Here is a 19,274-nt window from a genome sequence, read left to right as displayed (position 1 = left end):
TTGAAACTTACATAAAAAGAACGAAACTGACATCATGTAAAGAAGAAACACAATAATGATATTAGAAATGCCTTAAAAAACAATTCGCAAATTTTTTTGATGAAGGTAGATTTTACCCTTATTTTGCAGAAAGAACGATCAAATTTTCATAGAATCAGTGTTGGTTTTTTGTTGAAAAACCGTATTCCGATTTATTCTTAATAATAAATCATTTTATTAGAAATATGCAATGTTTGTTTCTTGTTAACAACCGTATACCGATTTCTCCTAACAGCAATATTAGGTGTTGGTAGATCCGGAAACATGGGGACAGTTCTCATTTTTCGGTGGTACAGACATTAATGAAGAAAAATGTGCCTATTGTATTCATGTAGCAAATACATGAAGAATGTGACGTATACTTGCGACATTTGCTTCCATTATTGCATCTTTGTAAAAATAAGGAATAATGACCATCCAGTTGGCAAGTTGACTTACAACGAGCCTCCCTATTAATTTTATTTGCCTTCTTTTTTATTCATTAATTTTTAATTTTGAAGACTTCTAAACTATCTTTCCATTTAGCATATCATTGTACAGTTTATGGAGTTTGAATGAACGAAAGTTCAAGGGCAACCATTTCAATAGAGATTTCCAAGTTGTTCAATTACTTTTGTTACTTTGTATGTATTTTTTCATTTTTTATTTTACCCCGTGCAGGTCCGGGTGTAAAAAGAATAGGACTGCAGCAGCTCTAAGCTTGTCGTATAAGGCGACTAAATAGTGCTCAGAAACCTAGCCGGGGGCTAGGCGCTCTGCCCACAGAGCAACTGGGATGTATGCCCCAGGTGGTGGAATGGGGTACCCCTGGCATGTTACATGCTTGGGTTGTCAGGCTATAATACGGAAAACCTGACCGCAAACCATAGTGGTGCACCGTGTTGGGAAAGATGCCACGTTCCTCGCACGTTAAAGAACCCTGCTGTGGTATTCGATAGGAGTAGGAACCTTTGCTCTCCGCCACAGGAGGCTAAATTGCCCGAACTTACCCATCCCCCCTTTTTCCAGTGGCAATCAAAATTTGTCGACCCTATTATCCTTGTGACCCATCCTTTCTTTTTTTCATTTCATGGCCATTTTATCATCCATTTCATGTTCATTGTCTGAATATAGCTGAAATATTGCTGCTCGGACGTTAAACCCCAACAAACAAACAAACAAACAAACAAACATCATTTTTTATTTTATGTTCTGCGTTGTGTGTGTGTTTTATGTGTTTTACATGTCTGGTCTTTGGTTTTTGGTTCGCTAGAATTTTGGTTCCCTTGATTACTCTTTCATATAATCGAAAGCCATTGAAAGAGCCAAGACGAGTCGAACACCAATAATGTTTAGCACAAATAGGGTAGGATTTTTATTCTTTTGCAGAACAACCATCGACCTTGCGTTTCTTGTAAAAACAGCAGAAAACAATAATAGAGGATGGCATAAATCTTTACTAATGTTAATGATTTACTTACTTCACCTTTTTGATTTGAAAGAGAATTAATTGCATATTTGCCTTCAATTTATTAAAATAGTTTGTAGTTGTCTTCAATTTAATTTCCCAAGTACAGAGTTTGTCGCGTTTAAATAAAAAAAAAAAAAAAAAAAAAAAACAACAACAACAACAACAACAACAACAACAACAACAACAACAAAAACCCAAAAAACTATCCTTGCATTTCTAAAAGTAGACTGTGTCTTTATTTAGGTCAATACAGTTGCATTGTCCAATTTCTAAAACAGTACTTTTAAATTTGATTCGTTTGATAACTTGTTTTTATACCAAACTCATAATGTACATAAATAGCATAATTCAATTAGCTTGAGGTGGTTAACGCACGTACAATAATCTAATGTATTCATTTTCAAATACATCATACTGAGTTTCCTAAATCGTCCTTTTTAATGTAGAAATACTATATTAGTCTTAATTTCATCTTTGTTTAACAGTCAGTTACTGGTAGGTCATTAGCTAACCTTGCATATCCAACATATAGGTCCTTTATCTAAACTGCAAAATTCTCATTGTCAGGGTTGTTAAACTTTCATGATTAATCAACTTGTTTTTCAAATCCACACCAATTGACGTTCTACCAATTGTCTGGGTTTCCTTCATAATGGTCTATTGTATTCAATGAAAGGGAAAGTTTCTGACTATAATATGTTATTTTTTTTGGTCATATTGTTAATGTATTAGTTAAACAAATCATTGGATCTTCTTGTTTTCCATTCACAGACCATTGATTTGGGAATAAAGTACCTTTATTCCGTTTGATCATTTTTAGCTTGATTATAACTATATTTAAAAAGTCATGTTTTTGTTGTCATTATCTATACTGCAGTAACATTGTAATCTTTGTTATAAAATAATTTCACTGTTCACAACACCTTGCAGTTTTTGCTTAAAGATAATAATTCATGCTCTAACTAATGTTGTGTAATAAGAAAAGAGAAAGTACTTATTTTTATTTTACCAAGGTTACATGATTAGATAATAGCCAACAAAGTTCAATTATGGTAATGCTACGGACCTTTCAATTTAAAGAACTTGTTTGCGTCACGGTAACTGGATATATTTGAAAATGGTGAACAATTTTGACAGATTTTGCATTGTAGAGTTTAACCTAACTTTAATATAACTTTCATAAGGGGTTCTGAAAGGTTTCCGGTCATACATTTAAGAACGTATTTGTATGGTTAACCCATTGCAATATTCTAAGCTAGATCAATACCTATTGGTAATACGATCATAGTGTCTTAAAGCCAGTGCACAAACTTATAGCCTGTGATTACTTGTATACTATGTATCGAGTAACATAGTACCGTGCTTATATACATGCTAAAAAAAAGAAACGAACTTATTAAGATACAACTAAATGACTTAAAAGCAGACTTACAATTAACTTATATATGTTACCTACGTAAACAAACTCAAAGACGATAACCTTGTACTTAGAATTTAAAAAAAAACACACACACACAAATTTGCTGGTAAGCCATACATGTACCACCCACACAAATCCGTGGACATTCACATAGACAATTTGTTTCAATTTTACATTTCAAATTTGATTTACAAATGTTACCTTGGTATACAAAAGTGAACAACGATGACCTTGCATTTCGAACTTAAAAATAGTACCAATTTGCAGATTATCCATATACGTATCACACAAAAAATACTGTGGACATTCACGTAGGTTGTTTGGTTTTATCTCAAATATAAAATTCTTTGAGTAAAATATATTACAATTATATTTTGTACAAAAGTATATAACGCCTGTTATGTACCCATGAATTAAAAAAAAATACATGTACCAATTTTATAAACATTGGTTATTTCGTGATGCTATGCATTTGATTCAAGAGGAGTAACCTCCCATCAGCAGCATTAGAACCACATACAAGAACGTGCAAGATTAAAAATAAAACATATAAAAGAATTACCCAAAACCAAAAATATCGAAAGAGGAAGCAAAATACATTACTGTGTGGAATAAACTGAAAGAAGCCTCACTGTTTTAGGTATTTTAAAATTTGTAATTTCTACCGTGAATGTACTTTTATTCGTGGGTACCGATTTTTGTGGTTAAGGGAAACATTCAGTCTGTGGATTCTCGAATTCGTCGATTTGAATTTCTATCAGTCAACGTTGGGAACAAATGCCGTTGTTTACCAAACCAACGGAAACCACTGAAATTGGTATAGTAATACTTTCACAGTATATCATAGGGCCTACATTATTTTAGCCCCGTGTTTTATCCAGGAAATAAAGCTAAAGTGTTTTAGGTGTTGCGAATATTGTGCCCCGGTAAATTTCAGTAAATAATATATGGTGTATTCTTTGTAATCTCGATTTTCCTTAAAGGCTAACAGAACCTAAAACAAAGAAATAAAAGGAATAAAAACGAGAAATATCGAGTCATAATTTACAACTAAAAGAAAGCTGGTACAGTGAAAGCTTTTTAAATCGAACTCTAAATAAACCGGAATCCTCTCTACACCACAAACTCCGCGCAGTGTCAGTCTTTCGATTCCTCTCTAAATAACCGCTGTAGCCAAGCCTTTCGATGTTTTCTGACATTATTTAAGTCCGACGACGTTTGCCAATCGGATAACGTTGCGTAAAATCGTTCACCTTTCCACGACTTTGCAAAATTCTTGCATTTTCTGAGAATGAATTTCGAACGTCAGAGCCTGTTTCGGAATTTGACATCTTTGTATTCCCTATAATGGCAGTTTTATTGCATTTATAAACTGTTTAATACGAACACCTGCCTTACCGAACGTTCTAGTTCGGAAGATGTTCGATGTAATCAGGGTCACTCTATTTAGCAGTGAAAAGCAAATACAAGTTTGAAATATCATTTCCAAATGAACTAAATCCGCGCTAGAAAAATATATATTCTATCGCTTAAGAATCATAATTCCTATTATTAACTTTTAGACCTTGAACCTGTGATTTATGAGGTACCAGAATTTCAGTCGGTTCGTATCATATTTATAATTTGGTGGTACAGATTATTGTTATGTCCGTATTTTTTTTACCAAAATTAACCCTGCAAAAAAAGTGAAATCTTACATAAAAGCAAGCATTTACAGTCTTTATAATATATAAACCAATAGGTGAAGTAGAAATATATACGACTGTATGCGTCCCATTAGGTCAGATATGCATACTTATTGAAATACTTCTGCCCAGAATGATTCAACCAAATAATGATTAAAGTTTTCCCCATAAAGTCAGTTTTCGACCAAACAAAAATATAGGGTAAAATAAGAAAATACGACACCCAGATAAGGAGAGAATGTTTAATTATTCTCAACACAGAAGATGCAGTCTTACTTATATGTAGACGAGGATAAAACCTTACCTGCTATTTCCATCAGAAAGCAAGAATCATTGTGGTTTTACCAAACTTTCCCGTTCTGCCTAGATATAGCAATTTTATCAGTATTTGCAGCATTATAAATTTCAAAATAACTAAACCAATGAGGCTTCATTCCTTGTTTAGCACATGGTAGAACCCCCCGTTGATGGATTCAGCTCCTTATTTCGATAGTTTTGGTTTTAGGTACTTCTTTGATATAATTAATATTTTGATTCAGATCTTCCTATGCTGCTCGGACGTTAAACCCCAACAAACAAACAAAAAACAAAACAGATCTTCCTATGAATCGATTCAAATGCTACTGATGAGAGGTTACTTCTTTAAACACGTGTACAGCATATTGAATTTTCCAATCAATGTGAATGGTATTTTATGTATTTACATGGACTTTTCCTCTTTGATTATTCCTGTTGATTATTGCATGTAGTTTTTGCCAATCAATCATCAATTTCTTATTATTTCTCGTTATGACTTTAATCAAATTAAACGTTAATAACAACACACACAAAAAAGCAAGCAGGCTATATCCAATACCCCATCATAATTCCAATCCAACATTATATTGGTATATTGATAAATTGATATTTTTTTTTAACAATTTGTAATACAAGAAAAACCAGGTTTAGCATATCTGTTAAGTCTAGAGATTCCCTCTTGTTGTTTTATACAGTGTTTTATTAAAAGCCGGGCATTACCTAATACTATAACAATTAATGAACCCCTTTGTCATAATGAAAATTAAAGGGATAACCGTATAGCCAGAAATGTTTGCAAGGTTCTAATGTTCGTTATATTCGCTAAGTTTGGAATATCGGCAAACAATATCACATAGTCAACAGTGGGATGATTCAAAATCGTTAAAATCCAAAAACTTGGCCTAAATGTTCAGATCGCGAAAAAAAGCTCAGTCCAGATATTTTACATACGCATTCCATTCTATCAAATCTGAAGACGCTAAAAAGATAAAGGCTGCTTAAATATGAACACCTATTCATAACAACGATAACAACGGGTATCCCTTGTCTTGACATTACTTATATCATTTTACATATTATGTTTAGTTATACAACATTATTGTTCCTTATATAGAACTTGTTTCTATAAAAGGCAACACGTGTGTTTAATGTTGCCCTAAATTAGGCAAAATTACTTTTAAGATGAATTAATATGTAAAATAAAGATATCAATATATCTCTTACATAATGTTATTTGTTATTTAAGTTGACATGCAATTTAAGTTGCAAGATTGAATAGATGAAAACAAAATATTGTTGTTTCTATTGATGGAAAAGGATAACATAAATAGCAAGCTATCTTAGTAATCATTTAACTTCGCTTTTTTTTAGCATACTTTCTAATTAATGACAAAGTTTTCCTTATGAAAATAAAAGGTATCTAATTTTAAATAAGATGATCAGTTGGTAGACGAGTTTATTAGTTTCTTTTTTGTTCATTTCATTATTGTTTTACTTAAAGTTTGTTTCACTCAACTAAACCCCCTTTATTTTTTGAAGACCTTCAACTTTTTGTCAGGTGATTGCGAATTGCTATTCTTGCCATTAATGTTATATAATGCGCAGATATCACACAATATTACACAGGAAAGAAACAAGTCTTGTAATTGGCTTAAGTGAACGTGACAACCTTGAAAGTCCTTTCATAGGCAATAGAGTAAAGTATATTGATAGAATGTACAAATTCAGCGTGTTTGTCAATATTTATCATCATTATTACACAAGAGCGAACCAATTAAAAATTCCATTTATTTTCTTTTATTTGTGTTTCACATCTCTTTTGGAATACATAAACTATTTCTGAACGCCATTGTCCATGATTTGTTAAGACAAAACATGTCATATTCAAGAGGTATGCAACAAAAGCCACGCATTTACGATGCACGCTCCTTCTTGGAAACTAATTTTCTACACGTATTTTAGACTTGGATGACACGTTGTGTTGTGACAATACAGTGAAATGCAGTGAAGTCTGCACTTAGAAAAGAATGAAGGATTGTTTAAATGGGAAAACTAATTTTAACATGTTTTTTTCGATTAGTTTGCTAGCTGTCTTGAACTTCCAACCATGAACACTATTACCATGAGCACATGACATACTAAGCCCATTCACTCGTTTTTCAGATGGTATAGAACTGCATTCTTGTTATTTTATTGACGTCAGGCGGTATTAAATACTATGTTTCGAGTTTTTTTTGTTTTTTTTTGTTATCATTTTAAATGAAACCTTTTTTTCCCGAGAATCATTTACTGACATTACATGCATATTTCATCTAATAAGTGTAAACGTGACAAATTTACAACAAAGCCTTGATCCCTTTGATAGCGTGACAATTATAAATAAATGCGAGAAATCATGTGAGTTAATCTGATTATTGCGTTCAGTAATTTGGACCAGTTCTACCTACGTACTTGTACTTGTCAACCAAAACTCTGGATTTTTAATCATAATTAATCATAGACATTGAACTCCAAATTTCATTAGTGCCTTGACACAAAAGACTAATTATATAGTATAACAAAAGTATAAAACTGTAAATATCAGGCACAATTGAAATATACAGAAATATGCTTAGATTGATTGGTGTTTAACGCCCAAGCAGCAAACCTTTAGGTATTTAGGTATATCCGGTCGATGAACATTAAATGGATGATACATTTGTAACATGAACATGATATAATGATGACGATGATCATGAAGAAATGAAATGAAAAATGGGATGGGACACAAGAATAATTGGTTCGAAGGATTTTGATTGCCACATGAAATAGGAAGAGGGGGTAAGGTCGGTCAATTTAGCTTCCTGTGGTGAAGCTCAAAGTTTCTTACTCCTATCGAATACCACTACAGGGTTCTTTATTATCGTGCGAAGAACGTGGCGTCTTTTCCAACACATGAAACCAATACGGTTTGTGGCCAGGTTTTCCTTATTATGGCCTGACGACCCCAAAATGTAGCATGCCAGGGGTACGATATTCCACCACCTTGGGCACACAACACAGTTGCTCTGTGAGCAGAGCGCCGTAGCCCCCGGACAGGGTTCTGAGCACTATCAAGTCGCCTTTTACGACAAGCTTGTTGTAACTGTTAATTGAGTATTTATTTTAGCTTAACTTACGCAGCAAACCTCAGTTTGACACTAATCACTTTCATAAGAATCAAAAGTGTAAAATGCATTTTGGAAAAATAAAAACCGCACTTCTTTTAAATGTATATCAACCTGTCCAATACTCACTACGTTCAAGACTATTATCAGAATATAATAGCATTAACACCTATGATTTTTCAGCACTGCATACTTCTATTCCACATGCTCAGTTAAAATCCCGACTTAAAAACATTATACATCGTTGTTTTTCCACACAAAACAACATGGTACACCTAGATACAAATATATAGTTCTTGGTAGATTCCTCATACTTTGTAAGAAATAATTCCAAATCATCCTCCAAATATACAGAAGAAGATGTTTACAAAATGCTAGAATTTTTAATCGACAACATATTTGTCCAGTGTGGTGGACGCGTTTTTCAACAAACGGTCGGCATTCCAATGGGAACAAATTGTGCTCCTTTACTTGCTGACCTATTCCTTTACTCTCATGAGGCTAACTTTATAGCTGATGTAATCCGAAAGAAAGAATATCGCTTAGGTAGATCATTTAATCTCAGTTTCCGCTATATAGATGACGATTTATCTTAAAACAATCCTAATTTTGGGGATTAGATGCACCGCATCTACCCCAAAGAACTTGAGATAAAGGATACTACAGACACTGTGAGATCAGCCTCATATCTTGACCGCCCCGTGCAGGTCCGGGTGTTAAAAGAATAGGCCTGCAGCCGCGCTAAGCTTGTCGTAAAAGGCGACTAAATAGTGCTCAGAACACTAGCCGGGGGCTAGGGCGCTCTGCCCACAGAGCATCTGGGATGTGTGCCCCAGGTGGTGGAATGGGGTACCCCTGGCGTGTTACATGCTGGGGTTGTTAGGCTATAATACGGAAAACCTGACCGCAAACCATAGTGGTCACCGTGTTGGGAAAAATGCCACGTTCTTCGCATGTTAAAGAACCCTACTGTGGTACTCTCCCGGAATAGGAACCATAGGGCTCCGCCACAGTAGGCTAAATTGCCCGACCCTACCCAACTCTCCCTATTTCCAGTGGCAATCAAAATTTGTCGACCCCATTGTTCTTGTGTCCCATCCCTTTTTCATTTCATCATCATGTTCATTTTATCATCAATTTCATGTTCATCGTCTGAATATAGTGAAATATTGCTGTTCGGACGTTAAACCCCAACAATCAAACAAAAACATATCTTGACCTACACTTAGAAATCGATGGTAAAGGAAAACTATTGACCAAACTTTACGACAAATGTGATGATTTTTCATTCAAAATTGTCAACTTTCCTTTCATCTGTGGCAACATCCCTTCAGCACCTGCGTATGGAGTGTTAATATCACAACTCATACGTTATGGCAGAGCTCGCTGAGATTACGCAGACTTTTTGTATTGCGCTAGAACTCTAACAAATAGGCTTCTGGAGCAGGGTTACGTTGCTACAAGATTGAAGTCATCACTACAAAAGTTTTATGGTCGTCATCATGGATCGTTACGGCGTATCCATCTGCGCCATGAAAACTGATTTGTTCAACGTGTCATAGTTTGCCCTTCCTTTTTCGTCTATCCCGTACTTGACTTTTTATGAGTAACTCGGTGGGTGTTTCTAGAAAAGCAGCAAAGAACGCTTGCCCTATCGGTCCACCTGGTCCATGCTCCCAGTTTTTAGTGGAGTCCGAATTGTTTATTTGCTTTTGTTACTTTGTATGTATGATTGTAGTTACTTTATGTTCTTTGTTGTGTATGTCTTTTTTTCATGTCTGGTCTTTGTCCCTGGATTACATTCTTTTGATTACCGCTATAACCTTGGTTCCCTTGATTACTCTTACTGAATGAAAAGATAGGTCAAAAAGCTGGACGAATTACAATGAGAAAATATTTTATTATCGATGCATATACACTTTTCCGGGAATTATTTTAGATACTACAAAAAGTACAAGAAAAAAATAGCAGGATGTATATAATAATTTAATAACGCGATCATCCTAATTATTCAATCTTTATCCCATAGTACATCAGTAGCAAGAAATATGTGAACGGAACAAAAATGTCGTCAGGACGAAAAGGACAATTCCATGGCTTCTTACTTCAATAAATCTTCTAACAGATTAAAATAGTTCAACCTTTTAAACTGAATTATCATTGGTATTTAATATAATAGAATAGCCTGTAGTCTTTAAATAATTAATATAATTATAAGGTATAATCGCTGGTCCAAGGTCGTTACCCACCGATGACCTTGGTCGTATTATGTTTTTTTGACGAAACTAACAAAAAGTATTGAAAATAGGTTCAGTAAAAACAAAAATTTCCATAATGGCTTTAGTTTCCCTTTTTAGATCAAGGCAAATCATTTTTGTACTCGTGTTCTTTTAGCACGATGAAGTTATAGATTCAATATAACACCTTTCCACACTTAATCACTATTTTCGTGGCATATTTTTACTTCATCTTTCTGGTGAATATTTCATTACCTTTGGTATGGGAAAATTACATACAAAATGATATTATTTTGGAGGAAATGCAATTGAGACAGTAGGTAATGCATCATTGTAAAACATAGGGAATCATTTAGCTAAACATTAATAGGAAAATCGTACGCCAAAAAAGGGAAATAGTAACAAAAACACTGCAGCGAAAATATCAATATATATAAATATATTTGGGCATAGGAAAGAACAAAAAGAGAACAATCTTTAAAGAAAAATGAACATTACATTAAAGAAATCATTTATCATATTGGGTATAAAGAGCTTTAACATTCTGTGTGTCTTTATAATTTTGTGTTCGTCTAAAACATTAATGCTAAATAACAAACGGGAATTTTCATTTGTTGTTACTTCCTGAATCTTAAATCATAGGCCTATTTTTGCTACAAAAATAAAAAAAATAGAAATATATACTTTTATGTTACATAACACATTTGCATCATCTTAAATATTAATAAAATATTGATATATTTTCCTTTTTCCATCAACAAATATAATTTAATAGGTAAGTCACAAGATACATGTTCTCAGCAACGACTGAAATGCCTTAGACTTTTGTTCACAATCAAACATAGTTGTAGAAATGTTTGATTTCGTTATTTATTTTGAAAGTTTTTTTTCCGTACATTATCTTAGATACACAATGAAATAATCAGACTTGCGACATGTCTGTTTGTATTAACAAGGGGTTCCATGCAAAACCAGGCAGTGGCTTGCACATAACAAATGTTGTTTTCAAAACTTTTTCACCCATTTCACAAATGCATCATTTCTTAAAGTTGAAAGTTGGTTTGATTAACTTCAACCATCAAAAAGAAATAAATTACATAGAAAGCATTGAAATTCGTTGACGAAAGAGAGATAGTTCCTGAATTGAGAAAAATTTGTTTACTCTGTTTGGGCCTTTAAGATCATTTTCTGAGCATCCTATTGTCGATTTAACTACCGGTGTACCTGATCCTTGCTCCGAGTTTGTAGTGGAGTTCGAGTTGCTCATTTTCTTTTATGACTTTTTATTTATTATTTTAGTTACTTTATGTTCTTTATTGTGTTTGTCTGTTTTCCATGTCTGGTCTTTGTCCCTGGATTATATTCTTTTGATTACCGCTAGAATCTTGGCGCTCCCTTGATTACTCCTTAAAACAAACGATACATATACTTTGACATACATATGATATATACATTACATTAGATCAAAACAATGGAATCAAGTTTATCTTGTGCCATAGCCCCGTGCAGGTCCGGGTGTGAAAAGAATAGGCCTGCAGCAGCGCTAATCTTGTCGTATAAGGCGACTAAATAGTGCTCAGAACCCTGTCCGGGGACGTTAAACCCCAACAAACAAACAAACAAATCTTGTGCAATATATACCATAGGATCTGCCTGATTTTCACATGAACAACATCTTAATGTTTTACAAAATTGGTACTGAAGATCTACACAGCTAGTTATTTTTTTTACTGTCCATTTGTTATGCAGTCTGGATCGTAAATGATTGATTGATAATAATGATTTACATATATTACAGAAAGTCATGTAACGCGTTCGTCTATGCAATATTGATAAAACAGATGAAAAGAAAAAGGCAGTAATAAGTTTGTATTTATATTATTTAAATCTTGTTGTTGGTGTATATGCTAATTTACTTCTTTTGTAATTACGGATTTGATGGATGTATGTTTTTGTTAGTACGTTTTTGCTTGATAATCAAATAAAGGCTTTAATCAGTATTTTTCGACAGATGAACATATTTGAAATTGATTACATCCCTAATGATGTGAACACACCTGTTGTGGATCAAGAAACTCCGTAAAGGAGAAGGGCAGTTGGTCAAAGAGGGGCCGGCTGTTATTTCAATTGATTTCTATGTGAGCATAAGGGGTACGCAACGCTCTGTTGGAACTGTGATACCGATTATTAAATGAAATTTGTTTGTTTGTTTGTTGGGGTTTAACGTCCGAGCAGCAATATTTCAGCTATATTCAGACAAAAAAGGATAGGTCACAAGGACAACAGGGTCGACAAATTTTGATTGCCACTAGAGAAAAGGGGGGATGGGTGAGGTCTGGCAATTTAGCCTCCTGTGGCGGAGCGCTATGGTTCCTACTCCTATCGAATACCACAGCAGGGTTCTTTAACGTGCGAGGAACGTGACATTTTTCCCAGCACGGTGCACCACTATGGTTTGCGGTCAGGTTTTCCGTATTATAGCCTGACAACCCCAGCATGTAACACGCCAGGGGTACCCCATTCCACCACCTGGGGCACACATCCCAGTTGCTCTGTGGGCAGAGCGCCTAACCCCCGGCTAGGTTTCTGAGCACTATTTAGTCGCCTTTTACGACAAGCTTAGCGCTGCTGCAGGCCTATTCTTTTAACACCCGGACCTGCACGGGGCAAATGAAATTTGTTAAATCTGAAAAATGCATATTAACAAAAAAAAAAAATTAATCCCGAATATGATTGTATTGTATTGTGATTGGTCTAATTAGTTAATAATCTGTTGAATGTAATAAAGATAAAGAATGTAAAACTGGAGGATTGACTGCTATCAGTTTTTGCCTAGATTTTGATGAATGTACATTGTTAATATTATCTATTGCAAATCTCATTGTATAACATCACGTAACATGCAATGAAAAATGCATATATGGAAAATACGTATATTGGAATTATCCTATTAGGTCTTAAATATATTAAGGTATTGTATCAAAACCATAAGATTACGAATTTTTCTTTTCATGGGTGTACTTTTATGGAAGAGGAAGCGATAGCCAGGTTACAAACGTATTGAAGGATCTTTATATTGACTGGGTTTGATAACTCTATTTGGATAAAATATATAATTACATGAAATGAAGAAATATAAAACAATGGAACTCCTTTGACAAATTATGTAAATAAATAAGAATAAAGTAAAAGGTTTCGTCTGCTTCCGTACACATATTATATGACTGAGATTAGCACGATGTTAGTTTATTTCCCGTTATACTTTATCAAATATAAAAAAAGTTTTTGAACAACTGCACTGGCAACACGAGATTCATTTTTCAACCAATTTCTTGGCACTTTCACAAACTAAATTCGAGCAAACTAAAAAACTTTGTAGTGGACGACTAACTAGCATAGTTGTAAGTGATATATATATATTGCTCCCCGTGGCTTTCTGTAAGTTAAAACAGGAAAAGAAAAGAATAGAATGCATATTAAAGTCACAATCATGTCACATCAATGATTATTTATTTTGAGAAACGAGTGTTATATACAGTATGATAAATTAAACTAGTTTGTCACTTGTGCAATGAATTTCGAGAATTTAGGCGAGTAAACAATAAAATTGTTCATCTGTTTGTGAACATGACATAACAAGTCACTATGGTACCGGATAATACATTTTCTTCAAATATTTTCCACGTGCATTTTCGATTTAATATCATAATGAGAATATACTTCTGACATTAGCTACCGCTTATACATGAATTGGTTGACCAAATGTGGGTCCTTTTCAATAAATGCGGTATATTTTATTATCCAACTCGTCACAGTTTTCTGTTTTCTTTTGTAAAGCATAATATATCATCTTTGCACCCCAACGAGATTTTGTGCACCAAAGCAAAGGACCCTAAAATCTCCGCAACCCCTGGTTCATAAGTTTATGTTTTAGTACCTGTCTAGATAAAGTTCCAAAAGTGCCAATGGTAGAGGTGATACATGATGCAGGCAAAAGAACAAAGATGTCTTTTTTAATCTACATATGTTAAGTTTTGTTCTTTTAGGCTCACCTGACCAAAGGCCATGTGAGCTATTGTCATTACCTGGCATCCGCCGTCGTTAACAATTTCTCAAAACTCTTTTTCTCTGACACTACTTGACCAATTGCAACCAAACTTGGTATAAATGTTCCTTGGGGTATCCTTCATAAAACTGATTTGAGGATATTTGATCCGTTGAAAAACATGACAGCCGTTACTAAAAATAGAACATAGGGGTCAGATAATAGTTTTTCGCCCATATCTCCAAAACCGTTATGTTTAGCTAAATTCTCATTTCTGGTAAAAGTGTTCTGCATGATGAGATGTATCGGCGGTTAAATTATCGTTTTAATCCGTTAAGCCATGTTGGAGATATTGCCCTTTTTCAATGTTGTTTGCTATTATTAATGTTATTTCTTTCAAAGATGTACTCCCCTGACACTACTAGACCCATTGAAACCAAACTTGATTCGAATGTTTCTAGGTATATCCTTCATAGAACTGATGTGGGGATTGATTTTTTTCCGTCGGAAAACATGGCTGCCGTGACTAAAAATAGAACACATGGGTTAGACAGTAGTTTTTCGCATATATATACAAAACGTTGGGTTAAGCTAACTCCTAACATCAGGTTAAAGTGTTCAGATTGATGAGATCTATCTCTGGTTAAATTTTCGTTTTAATATGTTAAGCTATAAGGGCCATAGATAGAAAGAAACTTTCAATTTCTGAAATGATCCTTATGATAAGTACTACCAAAGTCTTCAAGAGCCAAATTTACTTCTTATTAAATGTATTGGCATTGAAAGACAAAATTTAATCATGTGAGCGATTCAGGCTCTTGAGAGCCTTTTGTGTTGTATTCAGGTATGTATTGTTGAGAAAACCTTACATTCATCTCCCAATTAAATAAACCAAATCAAGAACGATAACTCTTGCAACCAATATATCTATCTATCTATCTATCTATCTATCTATCTATCTATCTGTTTCTGAATAAGACAAAAAGTAAGCGCTGTTGGTTCTTGATATGCATAAATCACCTCTTGCATGATATTTATAAAGACTGCTATTTAAACAAATAAAATTTGAGAAGTGAGTAAAGCAAAAAAGTTCCCTTTTATGATTGATACAGATATTAATCCTTTATCTTTAAAAAATAAAACCTGCAAAATCACAAGCATTATATAAAAATACGTTTCATCAATTTTAGAGGAGATGCGGATTGACAGTATGATTACCATATGCATGTCGTATTGTAGGGAATGTAATAAGAGTAGAATTAGCTAAGCGTATTTTCTGTATTTCGTGGCGTCGTCTTCTTCTTATGACTTATATATTTTGAATATGTATTTTAATTGTGATAAACTTTGATTTTTCATTTGTTTTTTATTGACGGCTTTGTTTAACCTTGTTACCTTGAAAAAGTAGTCAAGAAAACCAAGGTTGTAGCGGACATCAAAAGAATGTAATCCAGGGACAAAGACCAGACATGGAAAACAGACATACACAACAAAGAACATAAAGTAACTAAAATCATACATACAAAGTAACAAAAGGAAATGAGCAACTCAAACTCCACTAAAAACTGAGTACTTGGACCAGGTGCACCGGTAGGGTAAGCGTCCTCCGCTTTTCTAGAAACACCCGCCGAGTTGCTCATACGTATACGAAAGAGGAAAGGAAAACTATGACCCGTTGAATAAATCAGTTTACATGGCGGAGATTGATACACCGTAACGATCCAAGAGTTCATGACGACCATAAAACTTTAATAGTGATGACTTCAATCTTATAGCAACATAACCCTGTTCCAGTAGCATGTTTGTTAGAGTTCTAGTGCGATACAAAAAGTCTGCGTAGTTTCGGCAAGCTCTGGCAAGAAGAATTTTATATATTTTTTGGGTGTACCTTTAATGTTGCATTAAGAACCAGTCCATATAAATTTCAGACACTGCCAATGGTTAAGGGATACCTGATGAAGAAAACCCACCTAACAAAAGAGTCTGCATATGGTATACTTTCACATATCAATAATCATTTCTGCGTTCAGATCTGCACTTTTTATACAATTATACAATTCATGTCCCACCAAAATCAACCAAATGAAACCAAATCAAGAACGATAACTATTGCAGTGCCAATTTTATGTACAATCTATATATTTCTTTTTCTCAAAAGCACAACAAGCAAATGAAAGACTAATACTATTTTATATGATCAGTTACAGTTTCTAAACCAGACATAAAACTGAATTTTGTGCAAATGCAACATGAACCTCCTTCTGTTTATTTTTTAAGAAAGACTGCTAGTTAAAGTGTTGTATTTGTCTTCGACTACCTTATTAAATGATAAACATTAATTTATCTGTGTTGTCACGATTGCAATTCATTGAACAGAAAAAAAAATCAAAAAATATGTTATTTCAAATTTTCTTGTTTGCCTTGATATATTGACTTTCCTTCTTTTGACTTTAAAGTGTGCCTAGTGCCTATATTTTGCGTATGAGCTTGCTTAGAGTTTGCTTATCATTTTGGTTATTATCCTGTAGGTTAATACATTATCAAAACTAAACATAAATTTAAAAAAAAACCTCATTCTTATAGAAAGTGAAAAATGGAGCTTTGTATTTACACAAAAGAACAAATTTATAAAAAGAGAAAAGTAAGAACATACAAAAACATGGAGTTAACTCCATCGTCTTCAGTAGCGAGATTTAAGGTTTAGCATGATATATCAAAAACCTCATAGAATAATTCACCCTTTTTTAGCGTTAAGAAGAAGACACTGTACTTTTATGAAATAAACACAAAAGTAGGATTTACAAAGTAAGGTTTCAGACGCGGATTGTAACATAGTATTTATGGTGATGCCTATCACTGAACTGACCATGAACCGAAGAACTTTCTAGTTTCTTACTGCTGAAACAATACCTTTCCATAATTGTTTCAATAGTAGCTGAATCTGATGAGAGCAAGTGAATTTTCACTGCACACGGTCGTTAATTCTTTTCAATGCCGCTTTCTGTTTAATAGTTAAAAATTGAAAAAAAACACTTTTTTTCCGACTGTTTTTTATTCGAAGCAACAAACTAATACAATAAATCCACATTGTCGGATTGGCTGATTTTAGCAGATTTTAAGTGGTGGAATCTGTAAGAAACAGGCGAAACCGAACATAAAAAAAGAATATTGCTCAGAAAAAAAAACAGTCGAATTTGATAATGTGGGCACATAGTGTATGGTCTGTTGAAGATAAATTGACGGATCGTTTGACTTAGAGGTGTCAGATTATGCAGAATAGCGAGTTCAAAGCAAGAGTAGAATGTTAGGGAAAAGTAAGTTATCTCCCTTTAATAATATTACAGTGCATTTCATATAATTACTGAAAGAAATGAATGCCATTTCTGCATTTCAGATAACATTTTGTATAGGATTTCATGGAAAGACTTGTGTGTTGTTTTCCACCATCCACTGCCTGATTCTTACAGAGAATTACACTTAATGTTTCAAATTTCAGCACAAACTACCTGGAATTGAAATTCAGTAAGAAATATATCTATACAATAGTGATGGATCCAGAAATTCCGAAAATGATTGTTAATGTCTTTCGAAGTAGATACGTTGCAAGTAAAAAGTGTTAACATTGTTGAAAACTACAACATTACTATTTGTAACAAGTGTCTATTTTCAAAAAGGAGTTTTTAAAATTGTTGGTTGCGAATAAAATGAACAAAAAATGACTCATAGGTTGATCCAAAGGGGGAGTCTCCCACCTTAAGTTTGAATAATTTGATAAATATTTAGAGATAAAAAAATTGAAACCATTGGAAACTACCATGTACTCATAGCCATGGATATTAGCCATGCATTTGACACAAACTCAAAAGATTGACTGGTACTTCGGTCTACAATCCATCTGACACGACCGTTATAGAACGGTACTTCAGTCGGCCATGCATCTGACACAAAAGCTATTGAACGGTACTTCGGTCGACCATGCATCTAACACAAACCCTAATGAACGGTATTTGATTGGCCATGCTTCTCACACAAACGCTGTAGAACGGTACTTCGGTCGACCATTCATCTGACACAAACGCTATTGAACGGTACTTCGGTCGACCATGCATCTGACACTAACGGTATAGAACGGTACTTCGGTCGACCATGCATCTAACACAAACCCTAAGGAACGGTACTTCGGTTGACCATGCATCTGACACAATGGCTGTAGAACGGTACTTCAGTCTACTAAATAAAGGTATTCTTATAGTGTTATACAATTGCTATTTATTGCTGTCCTTGAGGAAAATTTAATTGCCATAGTAAAACAGTTTCATATAGCATTACACTTTGGATTTGTTTGTCTTTTTGTTTTTGTTTTTGTTTTTTCTTAACCTTGAACTCTCGTCCTTTCATAGATTGATAATTATTTTTTAAACTCTTTAACTCGTTCGTGTCCTGCCAAGGTAAAAGGGAAGCGCAACCTTAAAATCATGATAAATTTAACAGCAGATAAATATCAGAGAACTTTGAACAGAGGACTCCCCTTCCCTCCACAAAAAAAAAGATTCGAGACAATATAAACTATATTTTGTCAACAGAAAAGCTATTACGGGCATTACATCATTTTCTTATAAACAACCTTGATATTTTTAAAGATTTTATATTGACCTTGAAGAAAACCCTATCAATCACTAAAATCAGGCATTCGTCAGTGACTCCTATGGTAAACATACACAATAGATAATAAGACGGGGGTACCAACCATTAAATATGCGTGTATTGGTTTCGATTAATATGTGACCACTTTAAGTCGCTGATCAATGTATTTAAACGGGGAGGCCTTCAACCGGAACATTAATTTTTTCCCTAATACGTTTAAAAATATTTGCATCATTTATACTTTTGTTTATCTTACAACGCTAAAAAAACCTGCTTAGGTGTGTATTAAAGGGATTTCTTTCTATAGGTAT

The 19,274-nt window shown here is 33.9% G+C and overlaps 1 long non-coding RNA gene across 4 annotated transcripts in view; it reads right to left on the bottom strand.

Annotated features, from left to right (window-relative positions):
- Positions 1–17,065: 17,065 nt before the first annotated feature.
- The window catches only part of LOC148601085 (uncharacterized), a 31,356-nt gene continuing 29,147 nt past the window's right edge, over positions 17,066–19,274 (bottom strand). Inside the window, exon 6 of one of the 4 annotated variants that reach the window (XR_015917117.1) lies at positions 17,066–18,549. This is a non-coding gene — a long non-coding RNA (uncharacterized LOC148601085). The remainder of the gene's footprint in view (positions 18,550–19,274) is intronic. The other 3 variants (XR_015917120.1, XR_015917119.1, XR_015917121.1) reach the window with 3 other exon arrangements.

The sequence above is a fragment of the Perna viridis genome, chromosome 12 (genome assembly GCF_037379345.1).
Source record: "Perna viridis isolate PV_CMFRI_1.1 ecotype Kerala chromosome 12, ASM3737934v1, whole genome shotgun sequence".
In the NCBI taxonomy this organism is placed as follows: domain Eukaryota; kingdom Metazoa; phylum Mollusca; class Bivalvia; order Mytilida; family Mytilidae; genus Perna; species Perna viridis.
This window is presented reverse-complemented; position numbering and strand designations above follow the sequence as displayed.